The following is a 15,315-nucleotide window of genomic DNA, read 5'->3' as shown; positions in this document are numbered from 1 at the left end:
AGAGTGGAGGCTATTTGTACTCCAGAAAGTAGTTAGTTAGGCACCTCCTATCTTTTCTTACTACGCCACCATGATGCTATGCTCCTGCTGCTTTTAAGTTCTGTGATGGTAGCCATCAAACCACTCAGTTCCAAGAAGGTGCCTGGTCTCTGAATTCCTCTCTTATTTGCCACGTGATTTCTCCTTCTTACAGGCATTCCTGCCATTAAGCATCATTCTGTCATGCTGTTACACATCAGGCCAGACCACATCTAGTGCTCACTCTAAACTTCCAAAATTATATGCTAAATAAAGTTTTCTTCTTTGTAAAGCACCCAGTCTCAGGCATTTTGTTAGAGCAACCCAAATAAGACTAAAACAGTGTATGATGTAAAAATGTTTTACACTTTATTGAGTAGCAGGACAAATATTTATAAGGCTACTATGGACATTTAACCAGAAGCTTCCAAACCATATATGAGCCATAGTTTAGGTGGATGTATTAGTTTTTATTAATGTTTATTATTATATAAAAAGTCTAGCATTGTTAGACTAAAGCTCATTCTCTTTCTAGTTAAAAAATGAAAGAAAAAGAAATTTGTCTTACGAGAGAATCCCCATCACCTGTGCGCTGTTGCTCATGGAAAAGCATGCAACGCTACTGAGTAGTTCTGTCTTGTGTGTGTAATTGGTCTTCCTGCATCTCAGTGGAGCATGGGCTTGATGGAGAAGATGTAGACACATTACTAGGGCAAGAAAAATGATGCTATATACTTCTAACATCTCCTAATTTCAAAATACTTCCCAGCCAGTGGTTTTTAGAAGTTTTATGCAAAGAGCCTGGAAGCATTTTCTAAGATAAATTTTATATACATATATATATATATATATTCATATATATATACATTTTTCTAAGATTTTATATTAAAGCAAGAATTCAGTAATATTTAGAAAGACTACAAAGGTCTTGGTATTGAGATGCAATTATATCTGAAATCAAATTCTTTGAATTCTAGTCTTCTGAAAATATAAATTTAAAAATAATTAGAAAAATGTTTAACTTGGGGCAATGCCTATAAATCAGCAAGAAAATGCCACTTGGAGGAAAATTGACAAGGAAAATGAAGAGTTTCTAATAAAGAATTATAAACTACTAAAACAATGTGAGAATGTTTATTAATATATGTAACTACAAATTAATGATATAATTGGATATGGAAGTATTAAGGGGATTTTTTTTATTAAGAAGCAATCTTATTTTACATACCAATTTTACTTTCCCTCTCCCTCCCATCTTCTCTTGACCCCAACTGACCCCCCAACCCACCTCCCACCCACTCTCCAAGGATAGTGAGGTCTTCTATGGGGGATCATCAAAGTCTATCACATCATTTGGGGAGAGGGCCTAGACCCTCCTCCATGTATCTGGGCTGAAATAGTATCCCTCTATGGGGAATTGGCTCCCAAAGTCAATGTGGCACCCACATTCAGAGTGCTTGGTTTGGTCCAATGCTGGTTCCTCAGCTTTACAACTTGGGTCTCTGTGCTATCATTACAACTGTTTCTGTAGGTTTCTCCATCACAGACTTGACTTCTTTGCTCATCCCTCCTGCATCTCTACAACTGGATTCCAGGAATTCCATGCAGTGTTTGGCTGTGGGTACCTGCTTCTGCTTCCATCAGTTACTGGATGAAGGCTCTACAATGGAAATTAAGGTAGTCATCAGTCTCATTATAGGGGAGGGCATCAAGGCAGCCTTTCCACTACTGCTTAGATTCTTAGTTGGGGTCATCTTTATGGATCTCTGAACATTTCCCTAGTGCCAGATTTCTCTTTAAACCTATAATGGCTCTGTCTATTAAGGTATCACTTTTCTTCCTCTCCTCTATTCCTCCCCTGACTCAGTCTTTCTGATCCCTCTTATTCTCTTCCCCCCTCTTCTATTCCCCTTATCTTTTTCCTACCTCCTTCCCTTCTTCCTCTGTGATTCCAATTTGTTCAGAAGCTCTTGTCTCTTTTCCCTTCTCCAAGGGACCATGCATGTCTCTCTTAGAGTCCCCCTTGTTTCCTAGCTTTTCTGGCTGTGTGAATTATAGGCTGGTGATCCTCTGCTCTATGTCTAAAATCCATATATGAGTGAGTACATACCATGCTTGTCTTTCTGTGACAGAGTTACCTCACTCAGTTTCTTCCACTTCCATCCATTTGCCTGCGAATTTCAAGATTTCATTGTTTTTTGTTTTTGTTTTTGTTTTTGTTTTTTTTGCTGATTAGTACTCCATTGTGTAAATGTACCACATTTTCTCCATCCATTCTTTGGTTGAGGGGCATCTAGGTTGCTTCTAGGTTTTGTCTACTACAAATAATGCTGCTATGAACATACGTCCTTGTTGTATGAATGTGCATCCTTTGGGTATATGCCCAAGAATGGAATTTCTGGATCTTGAGGTAGGCCGATTCCCATTTTTCTGAGAAACCACCATACCAATTTTTCAAGGAGATGTTTTATATTTAATTAAAGATAATTTCTATAGTTAATTTCCATAGAAGCCATGGAGCAGACTCCATGGTTTCTCTCTCTCTCTCTCTCCCTCTCCCTCCCTCCCTCCCTCCCTCTCTGTATGTGTGTGTGTTTGGTTTTACTGTTTTTTTTTGTTTTCATTTTCATTTTTGGTTTAGTTTTGAGAGAGTTATGAATAGCTTGTAGGTGGGGGTTGTTAACCTTTTCACAGATCTTGGAGCAGTAACATATCAGTAACATGTTATCTGCAAGTTTCTCTTTATAATGAAAGAGAGGAGAGCCTAAAATGTTCTTATATGTTCCATATTTTAGAATAACAGGGGTCTTGATGCTTGGCTCTAAGCATTATCAGAAAATTTTAGACGTTAAGAACTTAAAAAAAATGGTTAAATAATTTTACACAATTTGAATTGCAGAAAATTTACCAGTGTGTAAAGAACGCTATATTAGAAGGCTATGTAGCATTCCCATCTTTTAGTTCACCTACCTCTATATATCCTAAAGTGTTAGTGTTAATATATATTGATAAAATCTGCCAAGAATCTAGGTATTAAATGTCCCTTTCTATGAGTAACACACATATAAATCACACATACATGCTTTGGCATGCCCTCATGTACACTTTTCCAAACATAAGATTACATTGTCTATATTAGAATTTTTAATTTTTCACTCAACAAGTTACAGCTATCTTGAGTGTGTGTGTGTGTGTAACCACATGTTACTGACTCTACCTAATGATCACAGTATTCCTAGTCTGAACATTTCATTTTTATTTAATCAATTTTAAACCAATGCTAATTCTAATTGAGTTTTTACTTTAGTAAAACTTAGGCTAAGGTGTTTACTACTTATTGGTCAACTCTATCTGATAATTCATTTAGGATGCATTCTTGAAATTAGCATTGCTGGATCAAAGACTATTTAAATCCTTTGATAGATACTAAGGGTAGGGCTATTAGAAATGGAGAAGTACCTTCTAGAAATCTCCTGCCCACCAGAAGGGATGGACTCATGATAGTTTGCCAAAGCAAGGCTCCATTCCAGGCTAAGGTGCCCAAGGAACCAGCCATCCAGTCCTCCTGCTTTGTACAAGGGGCTGAATTTACAAACCAAGAGGGGATATTAAATTGGTTATTAGGTTGCTATAAAAACACTGTTTCCCAGATGTTAATGCTTTCCTAGACACATTCAGTTGTATTGTCCTTACATGCTTTCAGAAGATCACATCAGAAGTTGAGACTACCTGCTTCTATAGGTCAAAGCTGCCTCTCTCTTTTCCTTTACTGAAACAACTTGCCTTGTTGCTTCACTTTATTTCCTAAGTAATGACTTTGCTAACTTATGGCTTGGTTTTCTTTCCATGCCTAGAAACTGTAATGTCTTCTTAGAACCTTGGTGATGATGAAGGTACAAGAGTGGTTTAAAATGAAAGGAAAAATGTTCTCCCTCTGGGCAGCCTGTCTTAAGTTTTCTTTCCCACAGCAACCTAAATGAAGTTGGTGACCTTGGTTTATTCCCTCTGGCCATGGTTTTAATAGGTTTGGCATTCTTGTTAAAGCCAGAATGGTGTTTCTGCTTATATATGTAGCTCCAACTCATAAATTGAGTTTTAGTTACCTCATCAATTTCAAGCTAATGTCTGCATTGCTTTCCTCAGTGACCTTTAGCTCTCTGCAAGCATTACTGAGTCTCTACACAGAACATATATATTTCTCCCAAGTGTTAATTCCCTAAATGTGTGATTTTTCTTTTAGTCTGTTTTATATGAAACTAATATACCTTAATCACAAACAATTTAAAAATAATTTAAAAATTATATGCATAGAATTTAAAAAGTGACCATAACTGCTCAAAAAGATGACTAACATTTTCTCTAGAATATTTACATGTTGCTTTACATAATTGACATCATCCCATGTATAATTTTTTTCTTAAGTTTTGATTGAATGCAGGGTCTTGCACACTCTAGGTTTGCACCCTGAGCTGCATCTGTAGGCCTCTTTCTACTTTTTCTTTTGAGACAGACTCTCACAAAGTTACCCAGGCTGACCTTGACCTTGTGAACCTCCTTCCTCAGCCTCCCAGTGAGTCAGGATTTCAGTCCTCCACTACCAGGCCCACACTAAACAAGGAGTAATCTTCATATTTCATACCTCCTTCCTTGCAGTCACATGCCTACAATACACAATTTATTAATTGAAATGTGCTGTTAAGTGATCTCATGTGTTTAGATATTGCTTAATGGCAGCCATCACCATTCACATAGTCACAGGACTTTTCAGCTTGCAAAACTAGAACCTTGCACCTACTAAAAAATGGCTCCTATCCCTTCTCCCCCAGCACCTCGAGAATAACCAAATAACCACATCGTTTGACTAGTCTAGGTAAGGTGTGTGAATGGGTTCATAGCTAGCACAGTGACTTCAGGCTTCACCTGTGAGAGATGGGTGGGAATTTCCCTTTTGGAGCTGCATATTATCCTATTAGATGTGTGTGTCCCATCAAGCTTAGCCATTCTCTTGATGGACAGTTGGGTTACTTCTTCTTTTGGGCATTTGTGAACACGAGTGTAGAAATATCTTCAAATGCAGAATTTCAGTTCATGAGACATATATTCAAATATGGAATTGCTCTATCTTATTTTCATGCTGTGTTGAAGTTTGTTTTCTACAGTGGCTGTGCATTTTACATCCTCAGCAACAGTGGACAGGGTTTTACTCTCCTTTCCTCTTCTTTAACACCTGCTCTCTTCTGTAGGTTTACAAGTAGGAATCCATATAGATACAATGTACTTTTATTTTTTGGCATTACCCCCTCCCAGTGATTAATTATGTCACTGAGACTCCATGTGCATATTGGTTATTTGTCTGTCTTTTGCAGGGAAATGCCTATTCAAGTCTTTCATTCACTTTCATTGAGGTTGTTTAATTATTGTGTTGATCCCTCACACAAGTTGCCTACAGTGTTCACAGTGTTGCTAGGTATCATTAAAAACTTGGTGCTGTCCAATCTATTTTCGTAATTTGTTGCTGATGTAAAAAACAAAAAATGCTTGCTAAATTCAGTGTCATGCTTTCTCTCTATGCTTTTCCTAAAACACTTGCAATTTCATTTTTTGAACTTACATCTATGCTATATATTGAGGTATATTGTTGATGGTATATGATAAGGGTCTAAGTTCATTTTCCTGCATGTGTATATCTGATTTGTCTAACCCCATGGATGGAAAGGTCCACCCTGCCTATAGTTGATGGTTTTTTATACTCTGTTGGAAAGCATTTGAGCACATATATGAGCAGTTAGTTCTGAGCTTCATATTCCATTACATCAGCCCATATTTCCACCTTTAACCTTCTAATAGTGTTTGATTATTGAGGTTTTAAAAAATGTTACAAAGTCACAAGATGTTCTCTATTTTCAAGACTGTTTGGGGTAGTGAGTCCCTTGAGATCCCTTATGAATTTTAGGAGGGATTTTTCATTTATGGGGGAAAAATCATTGGAATGCTGAAATCTGTGTTGAATCTGTAGATTTCATTGGTTAGTGTGTTTACATGTTAATGTGGTTGCCCCCAACTTAAGAACATGGGTTATCTTTCCAATTATTTATGTCTCAGAAACATTTGGCACTATTTTAGTTCTTAGTATATACATCTTCCATCTTCTTGGTGAAGGTTATAGCTAAGTGTTTTATTATATTTGATATGATAGTAAATTATTTTTGAAATTCCTTTTTCAGGTTGATTGCATGAGCCCAAATAATTTTTGTATATTTTAAATCCTGTTTTGTGACTGCCATTTTCCTCAGCTCCTTCATGGGTCTGACTCTCTGTGGTCTTTAGTGTTTTCTAATATTGTGTTAGGTTGTCTGAAAATGGAGATAATTCTCATAATTTTATTAGTGATCTAAAATTTCCATAATTGGATGCATCCTGTTGCCTTAACCACAAAATTACATCTAGATGAAGATTATTAAAGCATTCTTCCAATGAATTATTTTCTGTTGAAACCTCATACTCTTTATTTTTAGGACAGTTTTAAATGCACAGTGAATAGAGAGTCAGATAGCCCAAACATACTTTGTGTTATCACACATGCATGAACTCTTTTATGAATATCTCACTTCAAAGTGGTGCATTTGTTGCAATGGAGTCACTTTGACATGTCATTATCACCCAAAAGCCACAGTTTACATTAGACTTTTCCATGGGGATTGTATATTCTGTGAGTTGGGTCAAGGGAACAATGGTCTGGATCCATCACTATCATTGCATAGATTGGTATTCATGCCTTATAATCCCAAGCCCAGCTAACTCACCTGACTCTCTTCTCCAACCACTGACAACAAGTAGTTCTCTTCTCCATCCATAGTTTTGCTTTTGCCCACTTATCATATGGCTGAAATATCCAGTATGTAGCCTTTCCAGTAGGCCTCCTTAGCTCCTACAGTATTCTCAATGGCTGACCAACTTATTTCTTTTTTATTAAATAATATCCCATAGTCTATATATACCAAAGTTCACTTTCCTAATTACCTACTGAAGGACATCAGTGAAATTTCTATAAGCATTAAAGTGCAGGTTTTTATGTGAACAGAAAATTGGTCTAACATTGTTTTGTTTTTATGTATTTCATAGAATTCACCAATGAGCCAATGTGGGCCTAGTGCTTTCTGCTTTAGTAGACATTAATTATGCATTTAATTTCTTCAGTGTGACTATTTTAATTGTCTTGTTCTTCTTGTGTGGGTTTTTGTCAGGTCTTATCTTTCAACGAATTGGTATATTTCATTTGGGTTTTCATATTTGGTGGCATTTGAAGGGTTATAGGTGTGCATAATCTCATTTGTCACTTTGATGTCAATGGATATGTAGTGTACTTCTTTCCAATTTACAACACTACAATTTTCTCTCCTCTGCTCACCTCATTTTCTCCGTCTTTTATCTGTTCATGTGGCCCAGGCTGGGCCTATATTTGTGTTCTTCCTGCTTTAGCACTGAGGTTCAGGTTTATGTCACCCCTTTTGGCCTTAGTTTTTTTTCTTTATTAGCAGTTGACTGACATTATAGGTTTTTGGTTTTGTTTGTTTGTTTGTTTGTTTTGTTTTTGATTTTTAAGACAGGCTTTCTCTGTGTATCCTTGGCTGTCCTGGAACTAGTCTGTAGAGCAGGCTAGCCTCCAACTCACAGAGATCCACCTGCCTCTGCCTCTTGAGTGCTGGAATTAAAGGCATGCACCATTACCACCCAGGAACGGCTGTATAGATCTTTTTAAAGAACAAAGTTTTTGTGCTGTTGGCTTTCTCTATTGATTTCTTGTTTTCATCTTCATTGATTTCTACTGTAAATTTTCTTGTTTCCTTGGGATTTTAGTTATTCTACCTTTCCTATTTGTATAAGATGGAAAGTTAAATCAATTTTCGTTTGCTGATTGATGGGAATATTAGTTTAACTATGCCTTTGCTGACTTTTGTCTAGTTGATCTTTCTGTTTGAAATATGTGGGTGTTTAATGCTCCCACTATTAGCTGTTTTTCTTATTGGGTTTTGTCATGTACAATTGGATGTTCTGTTGTTTGGCATACATAGATTAAGCACTGTTATGTTTTGAAATAATTACCTGTTTATTATTTTTTGTTGTCTCCCTTTTATCTCTGAAGTCTGCTTTGTCTAGAATTAATATAGCTGCTTTCTTCATGTTGATATGTGTTACTACTTTATTTCTCTACCCTTTTAATTTTATATTCTAAGTATTCATTGCAGATATTTGTAGTTTATTGTATTGTTCTATTTAGGGGAATATTTTCAGAAAATATTTGCCCTTCCTTCACTGTTTGAAGGGAGATCTCTGTATGCTGTCCAGGCTGCAAACAAACTCATGGACTCAAGCATTCATCCTGCCTTAGTCTTCTGGATATCTGGGATGACTCATGTCACACCATGTCTGGCTTAGTTTCTATTTTTTATTGGTATGTAATACCACTTATGTTTAAACTGCCTGCAGATACCTACCATGTTTGCTGTTATCTTCTGTTTGTTGTTCTTAGTTTTCATCCTCTTTTTGTTTTTCATACTTTTTGTAGTTTTAATTGAGAATTTTGTATGATTCAATTTTCTCTCCTTTCTTAGCAAGGCAATTATTTGAAAATATAATTAAAAATAAATTTTCAAGTTGACTTATTCGAAAACAAATCTGTTCTCAATAGTTCCTCTAGAGGCTTTCCTTTAAAAAAAAAACTTTAACTAGCTAGTTAAATTTGTGGGTATGCACATGTATAATGTGTATGTGAGATCAAACACATGTATGCCACAGTGTGCTCAAGAATGTCAGAAGACAGCTTTTGGATGTTGATTCTCTCCTACTCTGGAGTGTGGTCAAGTGGTCATCAAGTTTGCATGGCAGATGCTTGTGTCTGCAGAGCCATCTCTGTAGATGGACTTTTTTTGTCCCACCAATCAGCTCTCTCCTGCCAGTCAGCTCCCAAATTACCACACAGAAACTTATTATTAATTATGAATGCTTGGCCAATACCTTAGGCTTGTTAGTGACTAGCTTATATCTTAAATTAACCCACATTTCTTATTTATGCTGTACCACATGGCAGTACCTCTTTTCAATGTGGCATATTCATCCCCTGCTTCCCCTGCACCTTGCTGGAGACTCTGCCTCCCTTCTTCCCAGATTTCATTTGTTCTGGATCTCCTGCATAAGCTCTTTATTAAACCAAATGAGAGTAATATATCTTTACAGTATACACAAGGATTGTTCCACAGCAATATCACTGGGTATAAACCAACTGTAAAGGTTTGCACTCTATACTTCCACTTATCCAAGTCTATTTACAAATATCATTCATTATACACACCATGCCAGTCAAATGTTTCTAGTACCATGATAGTACAATGAAGTTTCTACTTCTTCCATCTTGCCCCTTATACATTTCCTTCATTTATTTCACTTATACACAAGCACTATGTATCCATTAGTCAACTGCTATCCCCATTAATTACAAGGAAAAATGCTGGTCTAATAATTCCAATATTTCCCATGCCCAGTTCTGGTTCAGATGCTAATTCAGTTTATGCAAATATAGTCTGTGTGTCAAATCTTTTTGTCTTGTGATTACTTTGGGTTAAAGTGGGGGTACATAGTACACTGGATAAAAGGAATCATGGAAGGTATAGACCATTAGTTAATGTGGTAAAGTGTGGGCTGGATAAACACTCTAGTTAAACTGATTAGTCCCAGTTTTGGGTTGAATGTTATCCCTGGATTGGGAGTGAGCTTCATAAATACTCATCAGCCCTAACCCCTAAAATGGAAAGAATGGCCACAGATGGGTAGAATTGGGTATATATCTTTTCCTGGGGCAGTTAGGTTCTGGAAAACCTTGTACACCAGACCCTGGTTAAACATTTTCTCTAGAGGTTAGACTTTGTTAAAAAGACCCAGTATGCTCTGGAATACTTCTGACATGACTCCTTGCCCTTCCTCTCACAGGGGCTACAGGGTATTTTCCTCAGATGATCCTGGGGACATTGTGGATGAGCTTCTGGGATTGCAGCCCTGCTGACTACTCCTGTAACCAGATCTGTCGGGAGCTGTTAACTCTCAAAGTTGTCCATACTGATGTCCAGCAGCTCATCAGCTGTGGTCCTGCATCTCCCACTACAGTACTTCATCTTGCAGAAATTCTTCTACAAGTGAATTATGATTTTCTGAGCCAGCTTGTCTTTCTCTGGTTTCTGGATAAGCAGTTTTCTCAGTGGCCTCATTTCTCTGAAAGATGTAAGAAAAGTCATTAGTTTTATGTTACTTCAGTCTTTTTACTTGCATTAAGGATGCAATAGAATCTTCTGAGATCCTTATATCATATATTAAAATTTTGAAAAACCATGTCCAGTCTTCTATTAAATATTTATAAGTATTTAAGAACATTTTCTGAGAAAAAGGCTAGACTAAACAGTGTAACAGTGTGGATCTTTTTTTTTTTTTAAAGAATCTTGATAGGAAGGCTATGCTTGGGCTAGAGATGTATGTACGAGACCCTGTGTTCAATTCCTAATACTGAACGAAAGGCAAAAGTCTATTATTACAGAGTATCAGAATTTGACTGGATTTGGAATCACCTGGGGGACTGACTTTGCTGAATTACAGGTATATCTCTAAGTAAGTCTGTGAGGGAATTTCCAGAGAGGATTTACTGAATGAAGAATAAACACTCTTAATGTGGGACGGCACAGTTCCATGGCCCTGGTAGGGCTGATGCGATAAAAGGAAAGGAGAAAGCCAGCAGTTTATCATTGGGATCCCTCTCTTTGCTTGACTTGAACTACTCTCCTGACCTTCCTGCCTACATGGACTAATACACATCTGAGACTCTAGTCTTCCATGGCCCTTGAGCTATCACAGTCAGGAGTTTCCTATGGTGCACTCCTGTCAGACCTCGTTTCAAGCCACAGAGCCCATTCTGACTCAGCTCATCTCATGTTACCTTCTCTCTGAGCTGTTAGGACACCAAACTCTTTCTGATCTGAAAGCCTTAATTTCTGCCTTCCCTCATCTCTTTGAGAGTCTCTTATTCCACAAGTCCATTTAATGGTACAAGTTGAAGGGGAAATGATGCCTGGAGAGTTTGTCATAATATTCACTTCTGGAGGAAAAGACAAAGCAGAAAATTGTGAAGTACAGACTTCTCATTCAGATAAGGCTCTGCTACCTTCTGCAGAGTGCCATGAAATCATGGGATTAAAGCAGATATTTACAGTAATTTTAAAAGATTTGTCTGCAAGGGTAGAAAGGTAAGCTAGTCTTCAGTGGAGACTTGAAAGACAGGACCATATTATTTAGTCCTTTTGCTTTTTTTGTAGTAGCATGTTATCTGCTACAAGATTTTGTATTTGTCATAAAAGTTATGGTTATCATAACAAGTATTGATTGGTAGAATGATTCATGTTTCAAGTCTTCATCTTGCATTAAGGCAAGTATAGATTTGTCTACTACCTTTTGGGGCCTCTCACAATGCATGCATGACTGATTCATTTACTCATTCAACCAGACATTCATATAACACACTTATTGAGGTCTCCACATGGCAAGCAATGTTGTAAATGTCCAGTTTGGTCAGAGATAAAGATTTGTGAAAGAAGGTCCTTCGTTGAGATGAGAACTAGGAAGGACTGTCAATCAGGACCCAATGAGAATACTGTATTGAAACAAACAGTCCAGACACGGTGTATAGGTGCTAGTCAGAATAGAACATGGAGACAATTCCAAGTCTAGAGATCTAGGAATGGCTTGATGTCTCCAGGCAAGGGCAAAGGGTTAAGGCAGAGAGCTCTGGGCTCAGAGATGAGAGTATGGAATAAGGAACAGGAAGGTCTTGAAATTGCATATACTTCTTTGAATTGCCTTATTTGTCTTCCCAAGGAATGAATGTTTGAAATCACTTGTTTCTGAGTAAATATTCACCCCCTCTCCATGAAGAAGGACCCAAAGGGTGTGGGCAAGAAAACAAACTCCATCCGCTGATAAGATTTATCTTTATTAATTTATTATTAGAGTTATTTTTATTCTATGATTTTATGGTAATTTTAGATAGATTTCCCTTGTAGCAGTGAATGATTGTATGCTTCCAACAAATATTTTAAATATGTCCAGGCCTCATGACTTGCTTTTGGCAGAGAAGAAATGAATTTAGCCACGTGGGGGTGGGGCTTACATCATGATGCATCTGTCAAGAATAGAACAGCTGAGACAGGCAGGCTCTGACAAAGACCTTTAAGCCCCAGCAATCTCTCTTCCCTATGGCTCACCATTCAGAACAGGAGAGAGTAAAGTTAGATTCACAATCACCCTGACTAGTCATTGTCTGCATGCATGGACCTAAATGAAAACAAAATAACTCTATGAGTTACAATTGGCCTTCTGTAAGAGCAGAGCCTTGCAACTATTGGATCACAACAGTGTGTTGCTTTTTTCATGCGTCATTGCATCTGAGTGGAAACAAGCTTGTTGCTTGGTGTTCAGAAATGCCAAGTGTTGTAAGAGGGTGGGACACATCAAGATTGAGTTTGGGATTTATAAAGGGTGACTCTGATCTGGTGATCTGGAGTCTATTTTGAAGAAATGGGCCTTTCTTTTAGTTTTTATGAATGAGTAATCTGGAACTGAGTAGTTGGAGACATTCTTCATGCCATGTCATCTTTACAACTAAGTATAAACAGAACTTGCTTGTCAGGATTCTCCATGATCCTGTTTGACTGGACAACATGATAATCCACTCTGAAAACATACTAATGTCTGAGTGTTAGCATATGACCACATGTTCAAATACCATTTTCTGCTTGATATCTCTGTCCAAACATTACATGTTGCTGTTTGATTTTTGCTTCCTATGTCTAGCTCATAAGTTGAACCTTTGTGGATTCTAGAGAGAGAGAGGTGATGTGTACTGAACAGTAAAACGTATACAACTGAGCAGCTGCCATGCCCAGTGCCCACTTGGTGACAGCCCGGAGTTCCGGTTTCGTTTTAGCCTGCCAGTCTCTCCCTAGGGGAAATCCTACTTGTTCCCCAGCCAAGGCAGCTGCATGAAGAGTCTTTCTGCTTTCTGGAATATTGGAATATGAGTTCCCTGTGTCCACTTACGAATGAGCAAAAAGGAACAATTACACAGGGGCAATTGAGGAGGAAAGGTGGCCTCTCTAGAAGGCTTGCATTTTGTGATTAGAGACCAGTAAATACAGAAAGTAAATCTGAGCTGAAAAATCTTAGGCTTGTCAGGGGTTTCCATGTTGGATGGTGATTTTTCTCCACTGCATTTCTCATGGTCCCTTCTTGAATTGGTCCTACCCTTTGGAGTGTGCTCTCTCCATCTCTAAGCTCCTTGTGACCATCTATTTTGACACTTAGTGTTCTTCTCCTTCTGTCAGCCTCAAATCTGTATTTTTTTTTTTTTTTTGTTTTCAGTCTGTTTTGAAGGCTGGAGCAGATAACTGATCTTGTACAGGATTGCCTTTCTGCCTTCAGCATGCCTGAGGACTTCTAGCAAGGTGACCCTTGGGTTCTCTGAGATGCTCTGAGTCAGGAGGTCTGAGATGCTGTCCACAAACCTCCATTTGTAACAAGTGTCTAGATCAGTGGTTCTCAACCTTCTTAATGCTATGACCCTTTACTATAGTTACTCATATTGTGGTGACCCCCCCCCATCATAAAATTATTGTACTGACAGCTAGGGAACCTCCATGGGATAGAACTAGGTCCTCTGCATATAGGTGACAGTTACGCGACTTGATCTGTTGTGGGGAGGGAAGACTGGTAGTGAGACCAGGATCTATTCTGGGTGCATGAACTGACCTTTTGGAGCCCATTCCCTATGGTGGGATACCTTGCTCAACCTTGATACAGGGAGGAGTAGCTTGGTCCTGCCTCAAAGTGATGTGCCAGACTTGTTGACTCCCCAGGGGAGGCCTTACTCCCTCTGAGATTTAAGGTTAAACTACATTTGTTTGGCAAAGTTGGAGAGGACAGGAGGACATAAACTGTTCCGAACTTTCAATGAACATCTCAGTCAATTGTATTGGAAAGTCTAACATGAAGATAGTCCTTCAGAGTTGTTGCAAATGGAGGCAATGGAACTGGACATTTGTATTGTCCTATAAATCAGTCACTGGAAATGGATGTTGTTGGAGAGCTAGTTGGAGAGTGAGTTTGTACATAACACCTCTCTCATGTAGCTTCTACAGAGGTCCTTAGCCAAGAGCTATTATGTGGTCACACTGATTCACAAGTGCTCAACAGGGGTCCTGATGGGGAACTTGGAAGTTTCCCACTACAGGTTTTGATGGTTGCTCTGGCTCCCTGGTAGGTATAGATAGAATAGGATTATTACTTTGTGGCAAGGCTTTTGACACATAATTGGAGAGGAGAGGACATAAACAGAACAGTAGAGCCCCTTTCCTCTTTCACTGACTTGTTCCAAGATGTTTCCAGGACTGAGCAGTTGCTAAGGTGTTGTTACCTTGGCAACACAAGCTCATGTCTGTGCTTCCTTTCTTCTCTACCTCATTTCCCTGTTTCTTTCCCATTCTAGTTTTTTTTTTTTTTTTGAGAATGTACCTTTTCTAGAAATGTGCCTACATGGTATCTGTGTTAGATAATTTTATCAAACAACTTTGCTAGGCTATAATGTTTAGCAGCTTGGGCTAATCTGTAAAGATTTTCTGTAACTGTAACATAGATTTGCAATCAGTTCATGTTAAGTTTTGGACATGAAATACCCCTAGAAACTGCTGTGTTGAAGCCTTGGTCTTCAGTAAGTCAGTTTTGGGGCTGGGTAGTAGGGCTCTATCCTCATCCAGTGATGGTTTCGTAGCTGAATGGACTATTGGGGCATGGATGGAGACTGTAGAAGGATAGGCCTAGTTGGAGGAAATATGTTCTCAAAGGATAGACCTTGTTTCCAGATGCATCCTTCTCTGTTTTCCAGACAATGTAAGATGAGTAGCTTGTGCTGCCACAATTTCTTTTATGAAGTTCAGCATTTTCTTAGACACAAAAGATTGACGAAGTGACCATAGAAAGAAATTTTTAAAATCAAATCAAAATAAATATTCTTCACGTTTTAAATTGATTTTTTCAGGTGTTTTGTCACAGTAATGGAAAATTAGCTAATACAGTTAAGCTGGCTTGAAAATGTGGGTGGATTTTATATAATCACATGAAAGCCCCGAGGGCCAAAACCTGAGGCTTACTAGAGAAGAGAAACTCTTCAAAACTGAGTTTCCCATCTGTCAGGCTATGCCATGGACT

The sequence above is a fragment of the Phodopus roborovskii genome, unplaced genomic scaffold (genome assembly GCF_943737965.1).
Source record: "Phodopus roborovskii unplaced genomic scaffold, PHOROB, whole genome shotgun sequence".
Taxonomy (NCBI): Eukaryota; Metazoa; Chordata; class Mammalia; order Rodentia; family Cricetidae; genus Phodopus; species Phodopus roborovskii.
The sequence above is the reverse complement of the archived record's forward strand: the minus strand, read 5'-3'. Positions refer to the sequence as shown.